General features: G+C 37.0%; 1 long non-coding RNA gene across 4 annotated transcripts in view; it reads left to right on the top strand.

Annotated features, from left to right (window-relative positions):
* LOC135275754 (uncharacterized) overlaps positions 1 to 24,300 on the top strand; it is a 201,871-nt gene extending 177,571 nt beyond the window's left edge. For all 4 annotated transcript variants that reach the window (XR_010343325.1, XR_010343327.1, XR_010343324.1 and 1 more), the window contains 2 exons: positions 9,460 to 9,563; positions 24,256 to 24,300. This is a non-coding gene — a long non-coding RNA (uncharacterized LOC135275754). The remainder of the gene's footprint in view (positions 1 to 9,459; positions 9,564 to 24,255) is intronic.
* The last annotated feature ends 1,225 nt before the right edge of the window (positions 24,301 to 25,525 follow it).

The following is a 25,525-nucleotide window of genomic DNA, read 5'->3' as shown; positions in this document are numbered from 1 at the left end:
ATTTAACACTTCCTAACTTATTCTGAGGCCAACATATTACAATAACACTATATCAAGATAAACTCATTATAAGAAAGTAAAACTACAGACCAATATTTCTCATGAACATGTGGTAGATAGAATTATACACCTCTCTTACCCCTCACCCCCAATGGTATCCATATTTTAATCCCTGGAATCTGTTACCTTACATGACAAAAGGTACTTTGCAGATATTGTTAAGGACCTTGAAATGGAATGATTATCCTGGATTAACTGGATGGGTCTAATGTAATTATAAGGATTTTTAAAAGAAGAAACGGGAGTGTCAGAGTCAGAAAGGAGATGTGATGATAGAAGTAGATGTTGGCGTAACCTTCTCTGAAGATGGAGGGTGGGGCTGGTAGCCAAGGAATACAATGGGCCTCTAGAAGCTGGAAAAGGCATGTAAGTAGATTATCTCCTAAAAATTCCAGAAGGAATGAAGCTCTACCAACATCTGAGTGTTAGCCTGTAACACCCAGTTCACACTTCTGACTTCCAGAACTGTAAGGTGATAAATTTTTGCTGTCTTAGTGCCATTAAGTGTGTGGTAATTTTTTATAGTAGAAAAAGAAACTAATACAACATAGATGCAAAAATCTTTAACAAAAAATTAGCAAACCAGATTAAAAAATGTATAATAAGAATTATACACCATGACAAGTTGGGCTTTATTCTAGGCATATAGGGTTGGCTCAAAATGTAAAATGAATTAATGTAATTCACAACATCACCACAACAAAGAAGAAAATCATCTGGTCATGTCAACTGATGCAGAAAAGCATTTAACAAAATCCAATACCCATTCATAATGAAATTCTCAGCAAACAAGTAATAGACAGGACTTCCTCAACTCTATAAGGAATACTTACAAAAATCCAACAGCTAACTTCATACTTCCTACTGAGAAACAGAGGCTTCCCTGCTAAGATCAGGAACAAAATAAAGATATTCCTTCATGGCATTCCTATTCAACATATTACTGGTAGTCTTAGTGCAATAAGACAAGAAAAGAAAATAAAACAAAAGATTAGAAAACAAGAAATAAAACTGCCATTGTTCACAGATGATATTATTTTCTATTCATAGACTCCCTTCAAATTGACAAAACACCCCCAAACCCTTCTGAAATTAATAAACAGGTATAGCAAAGGTATGGGATTCTAAGTTAATATACGAAAGTCAATTGTTACCAGAATTTATAATAAAAATACCATTTACAGTAACACCAAATATTGACATACTTAGGTATACATTAAACAAAATAGCTTCAAGATCTGTGGAAAACCACAACATTATGTGAAAATAAACCAAAGATTATCTAAATAAATGGAGAGATATTCTGTGTTTATGGTTTGTGAATCTCAATATTGTTAAGACATCAATTTTTCCCAGCTTCATTTTCACTTTTAATGGAATCCAAATCAAAATCTCAGCAAGCTACTTTGTAGACACTGACAAACTGATTCTGAATTTCTGGTAAAAGACAAAAGACCTAGAATTTTCAGCACAGTGATGAAAAATTTAGAAGAAAGTTGAAGGACTCACATTATCTGATTTTAAGAGTTGCTATAAAACTGTAATAATTAAGAAAGCATCACATTGATGAAAGAATAAGTATATAGATCAATTGAACATAAGAGAGAGCCTAGAAATAGACCCAACAAAATATAATCAATTGACCTTTGAAAAAGGAACAAAGATAATTCAATGGAGGAAGGATAGACTTTCCAACAAATGGTGCAAAATATCAGAGAGGCAAGATAAAAAAAAATGGATGTAAACACAGACCTTGATACTTTCATGAAATTTAACTCAAAATGGATCATAAGCCTAAATGTAAAATGCAAACAATAAATCTTCTAGCAGAAAACACAGGAGAATTACATATATCCTTAGATTTGATGAGTTTTTAGATACAGTAAGATAAGTACAATTCAAGAAAGACAAAATGGTAAATTGTACTTTATTATAATTAAAAATTTCTACTTGGCTGGGCGCGGTGGCTCACGCCTGTAATCCCAGCACTTTGGGAGGCCGAGGCGGGTGGATCACGAGGTCAAGAGATCGAGACCATCCTGGTCAACATGGTGAAACCCCGTCTCTACTAAAAATACAAAAAATTAGCTGGGCATGGTGGCGCGTGCCTGTAATCCCAGCTACTCAGGAGGCTGAGGCAGGAGAATTGCCTGAACCCAGGAGGTGGAGGTTGCGGTGAGCCAAGATCGTGCCATTGCACTCCAGCCTGGGTAACAAGAGCGACACTCCGTCTCAAAAAAAAAAAAAAAAAAAATTTCTACTTGGCAAAAAACAATGTTAAGAGAATGAAACATAAGCCGCAGATGAGAGAAAATATTTACACAACACATATCAGATAAAATACTTGTATCAAATATATAAAGAACCCATAAAACTCAACTATAAGAAAACAAAAAATCTAATGACTATACATGCAAAAGATCCTAACAGATACCTCACCAAAGCAAATGGTGACATATAAGTTTATGAAAAAAATGATCAATATTATTTGTCATTAGAAGACCCCTAACTAAAACAATAGTGAGATACTACTACCCACTGATTAAAATAGCTAAAATTGAAAAATGACAATACCAAATTCTGGACATTGCTGGGGTAGAAACATAGTAATACAGCCACTTTGAAAGACAGATCAGCAGTTTTTTTGTTTGTTTGTTTACAGTTACATAGTTTTGCTACACAACTCAGCAATGTACATGGATGTTTATAGCAGCTTTATTCATCTTCACCGCAAAATGGAGGCAACCAGATGTCCTTCAATAGGTAAATGACTAAACAAACGTTTGCACATTCATACAACAAAATATCTGGAATTTTCAACATTAAAAAGAAATGAACAATCTAGCCATGAAAACACATTGAGGAATCTTAAACACATATTGCTAAGTGAAAAAAGGCAATCTGAAAAGTCTACATATCACATAATTCCAACTCTATGACGTACTGGAAAATAGAAAACTAGCGAAAAGACCAGTGGTTGCCACATGTTTGGGGGAAGGTGGGAAGGACTGAACAGGTAAAAACCTAGATAATTTTTTAGGGTAATGAAACTCTTTAGTTTGATACTTTAATAGTGGATACCATTTTTGTGATGCATTTGACAAAAACTTAGAATGTTACAGTAAACTTTGATGTGTGCAAATTAAACAAAACGAATCCAACCCCAGTGAAGTTTATCACAGGAAAAGTTCAGACCTAAGTAACTTTGAAAATGGGTGGATTCTGTAATTCTAAAGGTAAAAGGAACTGCACATAAGTACTATACTTTAGGTAATAAAGGTGCTTCCCATGGGTGTAGAGTTAACAATTCTGATACTGTATTTGTATACTGGAATTGAATAATCAAGTAACTGGATGGCAGATAGTGGAAATCAGGTTTTTTACTGTGGGAATGGTAGTTTATGGATAAGTGAGGAGGGAGTTAGAATAATCTATATGGTAGTGAATTATAGCTGGAGATATCAGTATGAATTCATATTTAGCTTAATGTAGACCCAGATGGTTACCTATAGAAATATTTATAGATGTGTGCATAAATGTGTAATAATATACACACATATATTTCCTCGCTCTGTCAGCTTAGAGAGCCTAGAAGCAATAATACCCCAGGAGTCAGGAACACACTTTCCTCAGATCTTATTTTTGAATACCATTTTCAATAAAAGAAGCAAGGCTCTTTGGATAAATGGCTGATTTTAGGACCAGGTCAGGAAATATATAAGATGAGCCTGGAGTAACTTGACATGATAGAAAGTAAGGAGGTGCTCAAAAACCAAAAATTAAAAAAATAACAACAAAAAAAGACACCAAAACACAACCAATACACATTGATGGGGTTATGTCAAAGGCACACAGAAGCCAATGGAAAGAGCTCCTATGGCCAAAGCTGTAATAATTTGGGCAAAATGAAAAAGCAATATTGGATTATAACTCAAATTATAAAATGAATATCAATGAGTTCAAACTGATATAAATAAATGATTGATTAACAGAGGAGAGAGGCAAATCTCTTAGCAGCTGTAGTCTGAATCACTTAATCTAAATAACTTATATGAATGTCCTACTTTCATAGAGGTGGATCAAGAGTCCACATTCCTTAAATGTGGGCTGTGCATAGTACAGTATGAAAAGGGGGAAAAAGAGTCACATCACTACAGGAAAACCTGACAAACCTCACCCTAGCCAGATGATAAAGGTCAACATCCATAGTGATGTCTCGTCGATAGTATTTACCCTTGGTAAGAAGTGATGAAAATGACATTTTACTTCAGTGATCTTCTTCCCCTAACCCTGTAACCTCAGTCTATCCATGAGGAAAAAAATTAGACACCTTCTAAGAGAAGGACATCTTACAAAATCTGACCAGTAGTCCTCAAAACTGTCAAGGTCATTAAACACAAGGAAGTTTGAGAAACCGTCACAGTCAAAGGTAGTCTAAGAAGACATGACAAGTGGTACACGGGATGGAACCCTAGAACAAAAAAAGGACATTGGGTGGAAGCTAAGGACATCTGAATAAGTATGATTAGTATTGGTTCATTCCTTATAATAAATGTACCATTGTAACAAATGTAACAAAAAGATTGTAAAATATTAATAACAGAGGAGGCTGAGTGATAGGTTTGTGGCAACTCTGTATACTCTCTTATAAATTGTTCTGTACATCTACATATGTTCTAAAACATGAGGTATATGTTTTAAAAATTACCGTCAGCAAGTTAGTAAGCAGAATGTCTTAACAGTTTGATGACACAAGCTGCTGATTAGGGTTTGGAATATTAATTCAGAAGGTAGTTTCTCTTGTGTTCAAATTAGCTGCCATGGGGCCATTATTTTTAAAGTCAAAAATGTCTTTTGAAGACTCATTCTGGTATTTGATCTTAACCAAGTGACTATTAGAGAAATGTATCAACTCCATACCGTCTCCCAAAACAATTGTCTAAGAAAACTTGAAAGTGTAAGGTTTTAACCTTTAATTTATTTCACTTAAATACATCTTTTGATACTGTTTTTGTGAGATTTCTTTTTCTGGTTAGTGGGCTTTCCAGACTTTGTACCACTGCTTCTGTTTATTCATTTATATGCTTTTGTGTCCCATAAATTATTTTAGAAAATGCTGATAAAACTCAGGATATTGACATTTTTGTTGAGACTAAAAAGTGGCAGTCACTGAAGTAGGGACTCTCTAGAGTCTGGCTTATGTCGATGTTGGTAGTTTAGATTGTCTTTGTCAACATTTTCTCTCTCTCTCTCTCTCTCACTCTTTTTTTCTTAGCACAGTTCTAGCTCAAATTTGGGTATTTTTGTGTGTACCTGGGCTGGAGATGAGAGACTGAGTCATATCTGATCTAAAAGTTTGTGTTACCAGGTATCTTATTTGAACATGGTCAATTTTGGCCATGTTGCTGTTTCATACCAGGACTAGGGGTGATGTAACCAGAATGAAACTCAAGTTGCACCCTTGGGTTGGTGGAAGAGTGCTGATTGTGCCATTCTTCTGCGCAGGAGAAGACATGGTGCCCAGCGACTCAGCAAAACCATTCTTAGGGTCACAAGGCCCTTCTGAATGTAAGACAGGAGCCCAGGAGATGCTGTCCCAGGAGGGCCATTAACTCCCTATAGAACCAGGAGACAGGATGGGGGTTTCTAGGGTCCAATATCTTTGGGAATTCAATGCCCTCATGGAATTTATGGTTATCAGTTATATGACTTGACCTTGCCAGTTACATGAATTGACTTAAGTATCTTGAAAAAGAAACTTGGGAAATCATCGGAGGTGTGTACTCAATATTTCAAATCAGAACACAAGATTGGAACTTTTGGAAAAATAATTCGAGCTTTCCTTTTACCCATGCATATCCAAAGTTTAGCACAAGCAAGCAATTCGGCAGAGAACAAAAATGTTAACCATTGTGTTGTCTGTCTTTCTGAAGTGGTTGGAAATGAAAGCTTTTAATTTGATAGATTTATCAGTATAAAATTAGGGAAACCAAGTCGTGGGGAATGAATCCATTTAGAGCTTTGGGACTTGTAAGGTGACTTTTGTAACTTTCGTTCTGTGTGTGACCTGTGAACCATTAGGATGTGATCTGCCCTTGCGGGCAGGTCCACCATTTTAGGAGTTAGGCTTTAGTGTAAATTTCTAGTGCATCTGAGTCTCCTGGGATGGGTGCATTTTGGCTGGGTTTGGCTGCAGGTCCTGAGATCAGAGCAGCTCTTGCTGCTGTTGGCCCCTGAAATCAGTTGTTGGGATGCCAGTGCAGATGCTAAGTAGTAAGATTTTAATCAAACATGACCAGGTCTGAAATGCAGGTCATGTGTGTGAAATTCTCAAATTTACATAAAAAGTAGAAGCATAGGCAATTTAACATTTGATGTGAAAGGAGAGGAAATTGTAGCGGCTTTTCACTAATCGCCATTAGAGGGCTTGAGACCTTTTACCCGAACAACCCATTTCGCACTCAGTGCTTTTTGATGCCTTAGCAATAGGAGAATTGTTTTGTTTGACAAAAGCTGGAAAGGAAAAAGTCCATTCTGCAGCTGTTAGATCTGCCTCTCAGGAAAAAGTACTAACTTGTTCTTTTTTGTTCCTGGCTTTCTTCAGTTTGTGAGATTTCTCTATTTTTTTAAATATAATTTTATTTCTTTCAACAAACTTAGAATAAAAAACAACTTTGGAACAATAAAATAAATAAATAAATAAATAAAAATAAAAATAAAAATTACCCTCAGAACCATGAAGGCAGTGTCTTTTAACAGCCAATGGTGTTCATGAGAAATCAGATTGTTGCTTCTTTTGAGAGATAAGATTATTCCCCCACTTTCTCTTCTGGAAGCTTTCAGATGTTATTTATTTTGTTAAATCCATGCTGTTCTTAAGTTTCCCGGCAATGTTTCAGATGTGGTCGTCTGTCATTTATCTTAATCTTAACTCTACGCTCTTTTTATACTGAATAATTTTCTATTTTTTTCCTGAGTTTCTTTTATTACACATTTGATCATTTTCTTTTCCTTTTCTTTCTTTTTCCTGCCTTCCTCCCTTTCTCTCTTTCTTTTCTTTTCTGCCCTTCCCTCCCCTTCCATCCCCTCCCCTCCCTTTCCCTCCCCTTCCTTCCCCTCCTCTCCTCTTTGTTTTCTTTCTTGCCCAGACTGGAATGCAGTGGTGATCTTGGCTCGCTGCAACCTCCCCCTCTCAGGTTCAAGCAATTCGTGTGCCTCAGCCTCTTTAGTAGCTGGGACTACAGGCATGCATTACCATGCCTGGCTAATTTTTGTATTTTTAGTAGAGATGGGGTTTCGTCATGTTGGCCAGGCTGGTCTCGAACTCCTGCCCTCATGTGATCCGCCCGCCTCAGCCTTCCAAAGTGCTGGGATTACAGGTTTGACCCATCAACACCTGGCCTCCATTTTCTGATCTCTTTTCTAGTTACTTCTTTTACTAAGATGTTTGACTGCCTGCAACTAACTCTTACTTGCCTTCTTCATTCTGTCTACTTCTATAATTCTGATCTACGTTTTAGGAGAGGTACTTTACTCTATCTTGCAATCATTCTACTGATACTTTGTTTGGCAATGTTAATTTTAATTTCTAGTAACTCTTTTATATATTTTTATTTTTCACTTTTTAGCACCCTTTTTTTTTCTTTTGTTAAGTTTTTATTTCTTATTTTAACTTTTATTTTATGTCCAGGGGTTTGTTATATGGGTGAATCCAAGTCATGGGGGTTTGCTGTACAGACTGTTTCATCACCCAGGTACTAGTAAGCCCAAGTGAAAAGTAAAGCGCTTCTCAAGTAGGCCCAAGTGCCCATTGTTCCCTCTTTGTGTTCATGCGTTCACATCATTTAGCTCTCATTTATAAGTGAGAACATGTGGTATTTGTTTTTCTGTTCCTACATTAGTTTGCTAACAATGATGGCCTCCAGTTCCTTTCATGTTCTTGCAAAGGACATGATCTTGTTTTTCTTTTTATGCTTGCATAGTATTCCATGGTGTATATGTATCGCATTTTCTTTATCCAGTCTACCATTGTTGGCCATTTGGGTTGATTCCATGTCTTTGCTGTTGTGAATCAGCATCATATTTTTAATAGATTGATGTCCTCTCAAATTTTATTGAGGCTAAGACATAGAACTATCTTATTTGTTATAATTTTACCTGATTTTTTGAGTTATTTCTGCTCACTTATGTGACCTTTCTTTTTTCCAGGCTGCTGGTTTTTATCATATACTTTATAATTCTTGGTTTCCTTTTTATATGTAAGAATTAAGAGTCATGCTGATGATTATATGGAATTGATGTAAGGTTTCTGTGCACATTTATAGGTAGGTCTGTCTTGCTGGGCTTCTGGGAAGAGGAAGACTGGTTTACCTTCAAGACGGCCTAAAATAAGATAACTTACTGCCTATGAAGTTAAGCTTGTTCAAATGCAGAAACATAAGGGCTTTACTCAGTACCAAGAACAACTCATAATACAAATTCTGCCTGGGAAACTTGTATAACATACTTAGAAGAGGGATTTTTATATTTTTTACTTTTGGAGGAAACCATAGACTTCCTAGGCTCAGGGTGAGGGCAAGGTAGATGGCACTGCCATTCATGGTTAAACCTTCAAATAATTACCTTCTTCCCCGTCCGCTCCTTCCAGTCTTCACTCCACTTTTGTGCCTGTCATCTCCAATCTAGGATAACTTATAAATGGGAGCTAAATGATGGGAACACATGGACACAAAGAGGGAACAACAGACAGGGACCTACTTGGGGGCAGAGGGCTGGAGGAGGGAGAGGATAAAAAAATAACTGTTTTGGTACTAGGCTTAGTACCTGGGTGATGAAATAATCTGTACAACACATGCCCATGACATGAATTTACCTATGTCATAAGCCTCTGAACATAAAATAAATGTTAGAAAAAAGAAAAAAGTAGGGTGCTAAAACGTGAAAAATAAAAATCATGGATCTTCATGGATCCACATGGACAAAGGATTCCTCCTTACCTGGAGGCTTCTCCTGCTCGGATGCCCAGATCACTCCTCTATCTCACTCCTTACACACTCCCATCTGCCTCTGACATCCAAAACATTCTGGAATTGCCTGTCCCCTGGCGTCAGCCATTCCCCTTATGTAGCCATGGGTTTATTTCCTTGCATAATTACATGGACATTTCCCTGAATGTCAAAAGAGAAGAGGAAGAGAAGGCATGTGATGGATCCGCCACCTTGAATGGAAAGCCTCAAATTACTTCTTAAATAAAAAGACTTCAAAAGTCAATAATAAACTGGTGAATTACCAAATATCACACACATTGATTTAAATTGCCTTTGTCTTCCAATTTATAAGTAGACGGGAAGCTTTTTGAGGATTGCATTTTATATTTCTATGTCTCCTCATATTTTATAGGACTGAAGGGGCCCTTGAAGATCATTCTGCCTGTATCCATGAGGAGACCAGAGTTTTGAGCCGTGACCTCTTAACTGACTGTGGAGAAGAGCTTCAGTTCTGGAGTAAGATCAGTTCCACTTGAATTCTAGCTTTCACACTGACTGTGAGACTGTAAGCAAATACTGATTTCTCTGAGAACCATTCTCTAATCTATAAAATGAGGTATTAATGGAACATGCATAATAGTTATTATGAGGATAGAATGAGATTGTGCATGTGAAGTGTTCAGATTATACACCTAATACATACTGCTATTACCATTAATTATTACCAAACAGGTTTAAACTACTAGTGTACCCAATGAACATTTGTTTTTATGGTAAATGATCATCTAATTTGTTATCTGTTCACTTTGTGACATTATAATCATCTAATTTGTTATATAAATGATAAAAGTTGTATAAGGGAAACAAGAAAAGAAATTTAATTTCATTAGGAAGAAAGATTAAGAGAAAAAATTACTGCTACAATGAGGCAAATAGAAAAAAAAAAAAAAGAAACCGTGAGCAGAGTCCATGTGAGCGGTCCTCACAGTCCATAGGTATTTGTTTCGCCTAAGCAGTTTGGTGCCTTTGTAAATGGCAATTGTTAAGAACAACTTTCAAATGTTTGACAATAGCAGAACTCGGAATTAAGATTGTAAGGATCTAGACGGATGCAGATACACGGCGTTTTAAAGGAGCTGGATGGAAGAAAGAGAAATATTAGGAAGCATTATATTTTTCAACATGGGACTCGATAATAGTGTAATTATACAAACAACCTTCTGAGCACAGAAAGCCAAACAAACAGAACTTCTTAGTGGGAAACAAAAAGGAGCTTTAGGGCAACCATAAATGAGATGAGGCAATGGAACGAGAGAGGAGATTGTTGGAGCCAAGATGGAGAGCAGGGTCTTGGGACTGGACACATTTAACTTCAATGTCCAAACCCAAAGATTAATTCTATAGTTATGATTCTGGGGATGTGGGAGCGGTTGTGGGGAAAAGATACCAGATTCCCTCTTCTCAGCGTTGTATTAATTTTACAGGGTCTTTCCGTTGAGTGTCTGTTTTTCCCATTTGTTTGACCAACACAGGCAGGGAATGAGTAAGCTCCTCCTGGCATACATTTTCCCGTTTACTGGGGTCAGTGTTTACATTCACAACACACCGCCCTATATGAGGTGCTCTTTCTGTTAACCCCACACAGCTGCTAATTAGCAGGTCACTTGCGGGTTAGAGGTGCGCTTGTGCTGTGCTTCTTGGCTGGCTGTTGTGTTATTATAACAACTGTAAATGCCATATGCAGCTGCCATACGGGCTGTGCTCAGAAGGCTGTTTGTATAATTACAGGCATTAGCCAGAGATGGAGCCTGCCAGCTGACATTCAAGAGGCAATAATAACTTAATTTCCCTCACAACAAATTGGCTCTCTAATAGGGAATTTAGTTACTCTCTGGACTTAGGGATGGCTTGAGAATTCCGGCGAGCACGTTTTAGTCCAGTTATTATGATCAGGGGCAGGGTAAGCACACCCATAACCAACTAAGTTTTCTGCCCTAAGATCCCCTAAGAGGTGCAATCACTTCATATTATACAACAAACTCTATTTCCAAAGGAAAATAATATATGTATATAAATAAAGAAATACATAAATATTATACTCCAAAGGATACATAAACATTCTAAGATAAGCTATCTAAATATACAGGTGTGTGTTTGTGTGTGGGTATGTATACAGTTGTCCCTTGGTATCCATGGGAATTGGTTCCAGGACCTCCCGTGGATACCAAAATCAGTGGACACTCCTCAAGTCTCTTACATACAATGTTGTAGTATTTGCATGTAACCTTTGCATATGCTCCCGAATACTTTAAATCATCTCTAGATTACTTATAATACCTAATACAATAGAAATGCTATGTAAATAGTTGCTGTACTATATTGTTTAGGGAATAATGACAAGAAAAGGAAGACTGTACTTTTTTTTGCTACAGAAATAATTTTTTTGGAATATTTTCAATCCATTATTGATCGAATTCTTGGATGTAGAATGCATGGATATAAAGGGCCAACTCTGCGTGTGTGTGTGTGTGTGTGTGTGTGTGTGTGTGTGTGTGTGTGTAGTATTCAGGGAAATCAACTTCAGTTGGCTTCAATGAGGGATTTGTCACAATAAGTACAACTTTAAAGGTGCCATGAAAGGTAGTTGCCCACCTAATGTCTTAATAGTGGGCACAGTTCAGAAAATTTTGTCAGTGTTTGGAATTAAATCAATTTGAAATTCATCTGGGAACATGCTCACTGTGACTATAGCTGCACTAAGTCTTTGCTCATCTTTTCTCTCAGCCGAAATATTTTTCCCTCCGTTCTCCATCCAACAAACACTAGCGAAGATTCCATTTCCTCTTTGATAGCTATCTTTCTCCTCCTCCTTTTACCTTTAGAGAATATGATCTCTTTCTTTTTGGTGTTTTTTAGCACAATCATTTTAACATTTTATGTCTCTTATATTATAATTATTTGTGCCCAGATCTGTTCTCTACGTGTTGACTGGGAGAATTTTCTAACAGCATCTGTTTCTTATCCATCTTTATAACACCTATGTTGCTTCTCCCCAGCAGGTACTAAAAGCAGTTGTTAAACTGATTTAAATATATCTATGTATATGTGTATGTAATGATAATCATTCTTCACTTTAAAATTTGCATAGAATTTCAACTACAATGGCAAGGAAATTGTTTTAAAAAGTATATAAATTTGATTTATTTAAAAAGAAAACCTACTTTTTATGCAATATGTATAAATATATTTTATTAAATATGTATATGTTATATAATATTTTGTATAATGTTTGTATCTATATATTTATACATATATTCATTCTTATACACATTCCAAATTATATTTATTCATATCCATATCTATTTGTCTATTCTGTGCAATTTAAATAAGATATAAAACTTTTAATAATCTAGAAAGATGTGATATCCTCTGAAATGACAAAAGAAAGTTATAAAACATATGCACTATGAATACAGCTTTGTATTAAAATAATCTAGTAATAAATGTTTGTACACCAAAAGTCTAGAAAGATAAGCATAAATGATAATATTGTATGTTTCTACATGGGGGGATTTGAATTACTTAGTATTTTGCTAGCTGTATTTTGTAAAATGTTTACAATGTGTATATAATGCTTTTTTATTTGGAAAGAAATTATTATTGATATATAATTTGATTAATATATATTCAAAATTTTATATGAAGAACAATTTTAGCATCTCTAAATTCTCTTTAAAATTACATCCAGGCCATAAGTCTTAGTTTTCTATGCTTAATGAGAAGGCTTAATTTATTTTCTATATATTAATGTCTCAGGGTTGAGGCAGGTGGTGTATTTCAGAGCTCACAGGTGCAGTAGGGGATGGGGCAAAAGTCAAGGTATTTTGAAGAGAAAATGCTGGCTCTGGAGTTAAAGCAGTATTAAATGAAGCACAGGCTTTGTGTGTTCAGCTATTTGTTTATTTCTTGCCTATTTTTTAAGAGGGTCAAACTTAGATTAAACACTGACAAAGGAACAATTAGCTAAAGCTTGATCAGCTTGTACCACATTTCAGGCAATGCTGTTCATACTGATACAGGGTTTCTTTTAATCTCCATAGCTACCCTCTAAAGTAGGCTTTTATTAAATAATTGTATCCATTTCACAGAAGAGAAAATTGAGGCTAAAATTAGACAATTTTTCAATGTCATAGTTGGGGAGCTAGAACTTGACACCAGTCTGTTTAGACTCTATAGCCCAGGCTATATTTGCCTTCCAAATGGCAAATATTGGTGAGTAAAGGGCTTAAGTGTACTTATTTAAAAACAAAGCCTACTTTTTATGCAATATGTATAAATATATTTTATTAAATATGTATATTTTATATATTAATATTTTGTATGTTTGTATCTATATATTATACATATATTTATTCCTGTACATATTCCTAATCATATTTATTCATATTCATATCTATTATTTGGCTCTTCTTTGAAATTTGGTGTTGTGGTTCTTTGTGTTTTGCTCTCAGGCTTGATATACTACGCCATAAGCACAGACTGTACTGAGTGTGGTGGACACGGTTGGTGCCCCTACCCACATTCTCTTCCCAGGGCCAGTGGTACTCAGGGGAAATCACCTTGTCAGGAGATTGCATCCTCCCTCCTCACCCCTGGGACAGAGGAGGAAGGCAACCAGAGGCAAATGATTGACATGGGAGCATGAGGTGGACACTCACTAAGTTCTTGTGTTGTTTTAATGGTGTTTTGAGCTGATTCTCTAGCATGTTTCAAAAGTACAATCATATTATGTACTACGAGTGGCAAGTTTACCTCCTCTTTCCCAAGGCTTTTACCTCTAATTAATTGCAATTGGTTAATAACATTGACAGGTGCCTCCACAATGGAGATAAAAACCAAATGTTCATTATCACCATTAATGAACATTCTTCTTTTGTCCCTGATTTCTGTAGAAATCCTTTGAGTATTTTTTAATGAAGAAGGATACTGGCTTCTGGATTGGAATAGATGTATTTTGGCATCTATGCATCTGTTTGTTTTATTAATTTATTAGAACAACTGAATTTTTTAAACTGCAGAGGTAAGGGAATCAACTCATTTTAAAAGTTGGTTTAAAAAGGGAGAAAATCAACCATTTATTCTGTGTTTCTCTATTTGGTCTGTGCCATGGGTTGCTAATTAGCAGGTGAGAGAAAAAATATCTTTTCAAAGTATTTCAGCTGATTAGTGAAAAGAAGAAATGAGAGAATGAGATTATTGGCATTTTGTAATCTCCAGTGAATAAATGGATCTAAGCATTGGGTATCAATGACTGAACATCATAAGGAGAGAAACAACTAGATATTATACGTCTTCTGATGAGAGACCACAATGCCACCTTTATTTTCCTGAAGTATCAAACCCAAGTCTGATCAAGCCTTTAGATCTAGATGCTAACATGCAGGAAATACAGAGGACAGAGGGATGTGTTAAATTGCACCATGAGTATCCAATCTGTAAAATTCAGGCTGTGGGAATATCAGTGCGTCAAAGGTTTATGTTTCTCAACAGATAAATTGTAAGAAAAATAAAGGAATAAAAGGGGAACTTGTAGATTAAAAGAAACAGCATATCACATTTTTTTAAGTTGGCAAGTACTGTAAAATGTATAGACATACACTAGATAATAAAGTAATATAGAAGTGCAAGGAAGAATTACTCTGAAGGTTAGGATGGTGATACTTCTGTAGGGAGGGATAGGCTTATAATTGGGATAGAACACATAAATTTGTGAATTTGTAGTAGACTTGGTCTGGTGAATATTCAAAGCAGCCAACTTTACAAGGTAAGATTACCAGGAAGACAGCTATTTAGGAAGCAAACCAGATGATACAGGAAGGTTGGCACAGCAGGGTGCTGGCAAACCAGCTTTCTGATCAAGGAAGACTTGATTAGTAGCAGTTTGCTCATTTTTATAATGTAAACACTCCAACCGTGGCCATTTTCAAGCTACCAAGGGGATGTCACCAAACATGGAGACAGAAGATGTGTTTATATATTCATCCATCTGACATTTCACTGACTTCTGAAAGCCAGTTCCGAGACTGCTGAAAAACTGGTCACTGAAGATAAAGCCCATTATCTTCCACCTTTGCACTTGTGGGGTTTATTGAAATGTGTTTTTATGAACATAAACTTTGCTCTGTTTTGATCAAGGCACAACCTAAAATAAACAACTTTTGTTAAGAATCAAGCCAGGAAATCAGCGGACCCTTCATCCTTTGCATTAAGAGATGTTAACCCTTCTACAGGAAGAGGGGCAAGAGTGTTTCTGAACCCTGATCTTGTATTGTAATGAAAAAAGTCTTAGAAGAAAGAGTAGAGGATGAAGCTGAGCTGGTAAATAATTTAGGATGCCTGAGTTATTGAAGGGCATGGAGAGAGAAGCCTGGGAAGTGAGATGCTGGTGACTTGAGGGATTAAATGATATCTGCCTCTGAGTGATATGAGGGTGGAAAATAGAAGGAATGCAGCAAAACTCCAAATGTCTCTATGTGCTGTCCTGTGGATAAAGCCAATGTATACCTTTCAGGGAAATCAAATTTTATGGCTTAATGACTTTTGAAAACTGATTTAGAAGACATGAAATATTAATATAGCCTCCCTGTGAGTCTCCAGGCATTCAGGGCATTGAGAAAGCTCACGAAGGAAGTTTCCCTAGAATTACTGTATTGCTGTTTCCAAGATCACCAGAAGCTGGGAATCTGGCTCTGCCTCTGAATCACTTAAAATCCAGCTTCCTGGGCCCCACTCCAGAATTACCGGATCAAAGGATTTGCGGAGCAGGGCCTGAAAATACCTGTTTTCCAAAAATCCTCTCCCATGGGTTCTTAGATAACCAGTCCACAAACTGGCATTTTGGAAAAGCAAAGAAAGTGGTAAAACCCTTAGAAACATTAAATTTAACAGAGTTTAATTGAGTAAAAAAGAATTCACAAATTGGGCAGTTCCTGAAGCCGAATAGATTCAGAGAGGCTTCAATCCTGTTGTGTGGTAGAAGATTTACGGACAGAAATAGCCAGATTGATTACAGCTCAGCGTTTGCCTTATTTGAACAGGGTTTGAACAGTTGGCCGCCTGTGATTGGCCAAAACTCAATGATTGGCACAAGAGTAGGTTCCAGTCGGTTTACATTTAGTTAGGTTAGTGTTCAGTATGTACAGAGGAACCTTTAGGATGGGCATATAATATAGAAAGAGGCAGCCTTAGGCTAACTTGGTGGAAGTACTAACAGCTCATAGAAACATATTTTGGGTCAGATAACTTGGCAGGAGGGAGGAAGGACTGAAGGGAAAAAGAAAAGACAAAAGGACCACATATTTGCCATGAAGCTCAAAATGTGGTCCAGGGACTCATCCTGTGTTCCAGCATCTCTCGCACCCTTTCCCACATGGCCGACATCTCTTTGTCTCTGGTCTGCACCATCCTAACTTCACGTTGAGTTTTTCTAACCACATACATCCAGATCTAAGATGAATATTTCTAGCGTGACTCTGCCACCACTCCTGGACACTGGCACTTTCACAGGGGATAAGCGATTTCAAGCAAACATTAATCTTGAATCACGGACCTTCAGACATAGCGTCCACAGGGGCAGCGGGGGACACGGACTTGACTCAGGGACTTTCTCTGAGATGGTGAAATCACACCTCATAAATGCCCTTCTGTGAACAAAATGTGCCCTTCCTAAAAACTGAGGAAAATCAGGTAAGGAGTGAGAACAGCACAGGGAAGAAGCTTTTTCTCTCAGTTCCTGTTAGACCAAAGTTTCACCTTGCTCATTTCATTGAAGGAAATGCAATGTGTTAAGTCTCCAGCACTGTTCCTTGCACACAGCAAACCCTCGGTACAGGAGAATTGCCTTCCCATGCTCTTTGAATCCAGTGGACCCTGAGACAGCATGAACAGTCTGCAGCTGTTTCAAGAACAAGATACAGGAACATAAATATGCAGTACACTTCACTACTTGAATTTTGCTTCCAAGTCAAAGGGAGACTGTGAAGTTGAGTCTCTACCTTCAGTATCTATGGAGGAGCTTACTGAAGTACTCGGATGAGTGCAGGGCTTTTCACAGTGGCCTGTATTTTAATATCATTGGAAAATACTGTGGAGAGTCGTGGTTAAGAGCCCAGGTTTTTGAATCAGGGGGCACTGAATTTGAATCTTGACTTGACCCTTTATGATCTTAGTTACCTTTTTTAGCCTTTCTGAGACTTTCTTGCATGTAAGATTGGTATATGGTAAGTATGTGCACACCTACATATACATTGGTAATTATATATAACAATATATTCATACATATGTATACATTTGCTTCATGGAGCTGTCATAAGCAATACATAATGTAATTCAAGCAGAGCTCTTTGCACTTTTCCTCAGTAACAGTAGTTGCTATTCACATGTTATTGCCTTCTAAATGTGCTCCTACTATTCCACCATACATAAACTAGAAAGAAGACAAATCTATCCTTATCATCTTATGTTAAAATCCAGGTGATTAGAGGCTGTTAGTCGCAAATTGATGGTATCATTCTTTGCAGTAACATATACTATTACACTATTCTGTCTTCAAAATTATGTTCTTATGTTATTAACATATTTAGTCAATTACTGTGTTTCTGTGAGTGTGTGTGTGCATGTGTGAGTGTGTTACATGAATAACAGTGGAACTTGGATTTCCCCATGTCCCCTATCTGTAAGCGGAAAACCTTGCAGACAACCTGTCATTTTAACAAATTGTCCTGGCGATTTGTTTACACACTAAAGTTTGAACGTCTTTCTGAATTCTCTTCTTTTGTGCCAACTTTGTCCCAAAAGTCAAAAGGATTAAATATTGCCAAGAAAGTCCAAGTTCACTTAGGCTATTCTCTAATCCTCATAAACCTTGATTTTATTGCTCAGGAGATAAAACCACTTCCTTCACCCTGGGGCCACAGTAGCATTCTTTTTGACAGGCACATATGAAGTCATGACAGCATAAAGGAACTCATATCTGCTTGAAACAATGACTGTTTCAGTGTGGATAGACATAAAGGTGTGCTGGACCAGGCCTCAGGGAGAAACAGAGTCCTGAGAAATGAGCCTGGAAAAGGCAGGTAGAGGACAGATTGTAAATAACCGTTCTGATTTAGACAGTGCCACCGTGTGTCTGGCACTTTGCTTTACAAATGTTATTTTATGTAATCAGCATAACATATAGGTATTATTATAAGCTGACATTAGCACATCAAGCGTCTACTTTTAACTCCAGCCAGGGCAAAGAAATTTGGAAAACAGAAGCATTCCCGTCAGGCAGCCGTGCTGGGCAGCAGAAAACCGTGCAAAGCAAAATGCAGATCCCAAGTCTGAAGTGTCAATTATATTTCTAACAATTGCATATGGACTTCATTATCCGGCTAAATGGTACCTATTTTAGCATCCCGCCAGCTGGAGGGATTTCCAGTAGGAAATGTGAGAAGGGAGTAAGTCTAGGAATCTCAGGTTCCCCAGGGCCTTCTGGAATTCATACAGATTAAGTGAGATAAGGTCAGCTCTAACCTCCCTTCCCTTCTTCCTGCACCCTCTTCGTCGTTAGCTCATGAATGAATAAGAGCAAAGCACCTGTATCTGTCTCTAGGCAGCCGGGGCTGCTTTTCTCGCATCCATTTGGGCCTCTGAGGCTGAGTTCCCCTCAGGGATGGTAGGCAGAAGCAGAAAGAATTCATTCAGCACCAGCTCTCTGTGGGAAACTTGTATCTCTTTGACATTAGCGTTTATTATATGCTTCCTATTACATCTTTAGCAGAGCTTTGTGTTGGCTTTTCCCATAGGTTAAATATAATGATGGGTAACCTAATCCTGAAGGTAACAGAATAATCTTAGAGGACACAAGGCTCTATTTAATTCTTGCCAAATGACAGAATATACCCAGACTTTGAACAGGCCCCTGCAGAACTCCAGTAAGTTTTTGTGTCTTGCCGAGCTTGGAGCCAGCGTCTTCCCTTTCTATTCTTTTTCCCACTCCCAGGCAGGATCTGATTTCACACCAATTGGTCTGTAAGAGGATAATGGTATCACAATTCAAGACAGGCAGCCATGGAGAATTGTTTTATATGCTTCTGATACTTAAGAAGTTTCAGTGGCCGGGGCTGGGTCTCAGTTTTCAAGGAGAGTCAATTCCAGGGCAGAAGACAGTGTGGCAAAGTAGAAAAAACACAGGTTTTGGAATCAGGTTGACATAGGTTGCAAACACAGCTCTGTCTCGTTAGCTATGATTTTAGTCAGTGTCTGGGCCACAGTTTTCTAATTAGTAAAATGATGATAAACACATACCCATCTAGTAGAAGTTACGGAGGAAAGGCATTAAGGAAATGTGTAGAATGCCATTGGGCAGCAGGAATGGAGTGTCTTTTCACACTTGGCTTCATTTTTAAGATCATTTGAAAGTAGAGTGTTGCCCAATCAATTCATCTCATACTTGGTATTGCAGCTTTTTTTCTGAACAACCACAGTCATGGTGCTTGACATTGAGATAGTAGGAGGTAATAATTTTGATATATTTGGAGACAGATTTTCTACCTGAACTCCGTATATATATATACACACACAGCTATATATACACATACACATATACACACATATACATATATACACATACACACATATACACATGCATGTATATTGTACTGAGGGCTTTTTATATAGTGAAATAGATGTTGTTTTAGGTGCTGAGGGTTTATGTAAATAAGAAATGCATAGTCCTTGTCTTCAAGGGGTTTACAGACTGATAGGGGAGCTGAATGCTACAGAGGGGATGATGGCTGACAGAGGCTTGGGTTGCAGTGGTTGACAGAGAAGGCTGGAGTCAATTCTGTCAGCAAGGGGAAAGAGTCAGGAGAGGCGTCAAAGAGAAAGTAACTCTTGAGCTGAGACTTGGGGATGATTTGCTGTTCTAAAGGAAGACAATCAATGACAGCAAATTCTAGATAGAGAGAGCTGCTTGAGCAAATCAATGAAACTGCCTGGGCAGATGAGGAAACAGTTAAAAGTTCATGGTAGCAGGAACATAGAGCAGGAGAGTCCACAGATGAGGTTGAGAGTTGTCCTGGGACCAGGTTCTGAAGAGTTTACAGAACAAGTTAAAAGTGAGACTATGACCCCAAGTACTGTTATGGAATAAACAGAATTTTCTCTGTAAGGAGGTGGGATAATTATATTTCCACTTTAGAGAATTACTTGGGCTGCAATGAAGAGCACCTCTTAGAAGTTAAGTTGTCTTGTTCATATTTTCTGCTTGGGGTTTGTAGTATGACTTGTGTCTTTGGTTTGAAGTTTTTCATCCAGTTTGGAACATTCTTAGCCATTATCTCTGTGAATATTACATCTGCTTTATTCTCCTTCTGTTCTTCTGTAAATTTTATCATGTGCCGTATGTCTCTTAGAATCTTTTCCAAATTTTCAACTTTCTTTCCTTCTGTGATTATGTAATCATATATGTAATCTGTTTTTGTAAATAAAGCTTTATTGGAACCCAGCTCTGCCCACTCATTTGTGTATTGTCAATGGCAGCTTTTGCAGTCCAATCAGAGGGAAATAGTTTCAGCAGAGACTGTATGGCCTACAAAGCCTAAAACGTTTACTATCTGGACCAGAAAAAGTTTGCTGATCTCTGGACTGATCTATTGTTAAGCAATCTATTGTGTTCTTAGTTTCAATTATCCTTTTTTAAGCTATGCAATGTCTAGTTGATTCTTTTTGTTTCCGATTCTTGGCTGAAATTCTCCCTCTTTAAATTTTTAAACATATTAATCAATTGCAACTATTTTAAAATTTATGTCTGAATAACACCAATCTCTTCTTGACATCTCTTGTTGGTTTTTACGAACATTTTTTTCTTCTCTTGTGTTTTGACCATTTTGTGTATGGTCCCTGGTGTAATATTTATTAAATGGTGACTGGTTTATAATATATTCCAGGGTAATTTTGAAGATTTTGCCTAGATGAGATTTTTTTTTTTACTTTAGATAGGATCCGCTACAGCTAATTTTTGTATTTTTAGTAGAGCTGGGTTTTACCATGTTGGCCAGGCTGGTCTTGAACTCCTGACCTCAAGTGATCCACCTGCCCTAGGCTCCCAAAGTGCTGGGATTACAGGCGTGAGCCACCGCTCTTGGCCAGGATCCACTAGTTTCTTATAGGCAACTAGTTGGGGAGTAGATATGCGTAATCCCACCAGGGGTTGAGCTGATAGGAGGTTGTTCTTCGGTCTTGTGAAGGCTGGTATATTTCAACTTACCCATATTTTTGGAGACAAGCTCTTTTAGAGTCACAGTGAAATCCAGAGATATTCACTAGGGTTCCTCTTCTCTGGTGGGCTCTGAATTCCATCTCCCATCCGCACTCACAGATGATTACTTTCTGCTCAACTCCTGAACCACTGCTGTCTATCTTGTTAGCTTGCTACCACTCAGCTGCTAACTTTGAATCAGCAAATATTTTAAACAGAAAAGCACTGCTCAATATTAAGCCCACATCTTTGCCTTTCCCTTCTTTCCAAGATCATGATCCTTCAAGACGTCTTAGCTGAGTAACTCTCTAAAGACTTCAAACAGATTTGTTTGTATTTTGTTCAGCTTTTTATTGGAAGAGGGACTGGTCTACACCTAGCTACTCTGCCATTACTAGAGTAAAACTGTGGATTCTAGGTAACTTGCAATGCACAGAAATGCAGACCAGTTCAGAATAAATTGTATCCATTTGAGAAATAATAACTTGAACTGAAGGCTGTAGTAGTGAGTAGTGTGTAGGATTCACAGATGGAAAATAGATCTGCGAATGATGTTCAATATCATTAGCCATCATAGAAATGCATACTAAAATAATAGTGAGACACTACTACCTACCTATCAGAATGGCTAAGATAAAAAATGACAACACCAAATGCTAGTGAGGATGTGGAGAAACGGGATCACATACATTGCTGGTATGAATATAAAATGATAGTCACTCTGGAAAGTAGTTTGGCAGTTTCCCATAAAACTAAACATGGTATTACCATCTAGCAGTTACATTATTTGGCATTTACTCCAGAGAAATAAAAACTTATATTTATATTAGAAAGAGTGTGTGAATGTTCATAGCAGCTTTATTTGTATTATCTCCAAACTGAAAACAACTCAGATGTCCTTCAGCAGGTGAATGGGTTAACAAACTGTGACATGTTTGTATGGTAAAATACTACTCAGCAATAAAAAAGAACTGATTATTGATCTGCACAAAAACTTAGATGAAGATTGAGAAAATTATGCTTAGTGAAAAAAGCCAATACCAAAAGTTTGCATGCACTGTGATTCCTTGTGTATAACATTTTTGAAATGACAAAATGTTAAAAATAGAGAATTGTGGTTGTCATCGGTTAAAGATCAATGGTGGAGATTAAGGATGCAGGAGGGAGGTGGATGTGTTTTCTTTTCTTTCTTTTTTTTTTGTGTGTGTGGTTTTAAGGAGGGGAGAGTTTAATAGGCAAGAAGGGAGAAGACAGAAGGAAGAAGCTCCCCCATATAGAGACAGAGGGAGGGGGGCTCCAAAGCCAAAAGAGGTGGTCCCCACCTACCACAGATGCCAGCCAGGTATATATGCAGAGTCTGGAGGAGGCGATGTCTGATTTGCATAGGGCTCAGGGGATTGGTTTGACCAGGCATGTCATTCACATAGATGTGATTTTAAAAGGTAACTTTACTTGTGCTGATGAAACTCTTCACTGTAATGACTACGGTGTATACACACAACAGATCAGATGTGATAACATTATGTAGCACAAATACCTGTGACTGGCGCACGCACACACACACACACACACACACACACACACACAGAACTGGGGAAATCTGAATAATGGTGGTGGATTACGTCAATGTCAATATCCTGGTTGTGATACTGTACTACAATTTTGCAAAATGCTATCATTGGGGAAAACTGGAAAAAGAGTACATGGGATTGCATTCTATTATTTCTTACTAATGTTTGGTTATCTACACTTATCTTAATAAAGACTGAGTAAAATCCAGCAAACCAACAATAACAAAAGAATGACACTCAGAATTTCACAAGGGTTTTCAAAAATTTATTTTTGCATATTTTGTTACACACATTTTTAATGGAAGGCACATTATTATGCAAATATTTTACATTCTGATCTTGTGAGCACATTGTTCAGCCAAATATATAATTCAGGGTCTTTATTTGTATGCAAAATATTCCTTTATGTTTCATTGAGGCAGAAGTATCTGTTAAAGGATATTAGGTACTTTATGTAATTTCCAGGAGAGCCATGGTCCTTCTCTAGAGAAAGTATGTGACTCCAGACTGAGTCTCAGAAGCTCTGGGACTGCTGTCCTGAAGATCCAGACACCTCTGTCCTCATGCCTGCCAGACATCAGCTGTATGAGCATGACTTTTGACTTTTCTTGTTATTTACTTCTGAATCCAAATGTCCTCTGGGTGAATCTCATGTGTAAAACCTACACCCTGTGTCTGTATCCTTGAATGTAGAGACTATTTTTTTCTGGATTCTACCTTAGGAAGGTATAATCTTTTAATGTGGAAAATAAACAAAACCTAGAGTGAATATTCTTATGAATTGTTTTTCAAATATTGAAGATTTTAAGTTTTGTTCTGAGACTGAGGCACTGGTTTTACTCTAGTAACCAGGCACGTGTGTTATCAGACTTGCATAATCCAGAATTAGAGACTGAGCAAAATCTGTGTTGATGTTCTAACAAAATCCTCTAACTGCCTGCAAAAAATTTCACCCTCCATAACATGACATTCAAGACCTGTGTTCTCTTCCATCCATCATTTCATAGATCTTGTGCTGCAGACAAATCAGGTTTTCTTCCCTGAACACTCTATTCACTTACATGTCTACATGTTTTCATTAATGCACTTTCCTCAGCCCACCCTATTGTTATTCCCTTTCTCTTCTTACTAACATTCTAAAAATCTGTAAGGCCTCAGAAAAAAAATGTCCTTTATTAAATGTGTTAATGTCTATAAAAATATCAACATGGTTTCATGCACATAATCAATAAGAATTAGTTACTGCCCTTCTTCCATTTCTGACAGATTTCATGAAGCTTTTCTTTCTTCTTTCAGTTATAATTAATTGTTCTCTTTTTTGTTATATTTTTAGCAACAACTACTGTGAATTTGCAGGTGTCCAGTTCATTGTATTGGGAAGGTATGCATATAAATGATATGTAATTTTAAAAATATTTTTACAATTGTACATAAATTTTATTCCATATTAATTAATTTCAAATTTTATTCAAATATATTTTTGGAATATGATTTGATATCTAGTTTTCAATGATACATGTGCAGCATGTATTGATTAATGTATATATAAGATCTATATATACACACATATATGTATGTATATATAGATCTTATATATACATCAATAAGACACCTCATTCTCTCTCTCTCTCTATATATATATACACACATACACATATATACCTATGTATATACCATACATATATATACCAATTCCTTACTATCTCATTCTCTCTCTCTCTCTCTATATATATACACACACACATATATATTTGCATATATATGTGTATATATAGAGAATGAGATATATATATATATATAGAGAGAGAGAATGAGATAGTAAGAAATTGGTATATATATGTATACATATGTGTGTGTGTTCGTGTGTGTGTGTATACATATATATATATATATATATTTTTTTTTTTTTTTTTCAAAGAAGCCTGGGTGAACACTGAATTCCAGTGTAAATGATAATGACAGGTTGTAAAGGGCAATAAAAATACATGGGTCAGCACTGTATTCATTCACCATTGCTACATAGTAAATTATCACAAGCTTAGTGGCTTATAACACTGCATATTTATTATCCCAGAGTTTTTGTGGGTCATGGGATTGAGTACACCTTAGCTGGGTTCTCTACTCAGAGTCACAGGGCTACAATTTTGGCTGGCTTGCATTCTCATCTGGAAGCTCAATTGGGGGCAGAATCCACTTCCAAGCTCATTCAGGTATAGTCAGAATTCAGTTCAATGCAGCTGCTTGACAGCCAGCATTTGCTGGCTGTTAGCTGAAGGTGACCCTCAGGTCCTGTAGGTCACTGTCAGGTCCTAGAGGCATACTTGAAATTCCTTACCAAGTAGGCATCCCTAACAGGGTCACTTATTTCAAGTCAGCAATAAGAGCTGTTAGCTTAGAGAGGGCTGAGTTTCTCCTGCCTTTTTTTTTTTTTTAATTTCTACCTAATTAAGCAGGCCTACCAGAATAAATCCCTATTGATTACCTCAAAATCAATTCATTTGGAACTTTAATGATGTCTGCAAAGTTCTTGGATTCTTTTTTTCATATTCTTTTAGCAACAGAATTCTATTAGTAAGTCACAGGCCTTGTTCAAATTCATCAAG

The sequence above is a fragment of the Aotus nancymaae genome, unplaced genomic scaffold (genome assembly GCF_030222135.1).
Source record: "Aotus nancymaae isolate 86718 unplaced genomic scaffold, 86718_ANA_hifiasm-v0.15.2.pri h1tg000018l, whole genome shotgun sequence".
NCBI lineage: Eukaryota > Metazoa > Chordata > Mammalia > Primates > Aotidae > Aotus > Aotus nancymaae.
This window is presented reverse-complemented; position numbering and strand designations above follow the sequence as displayed.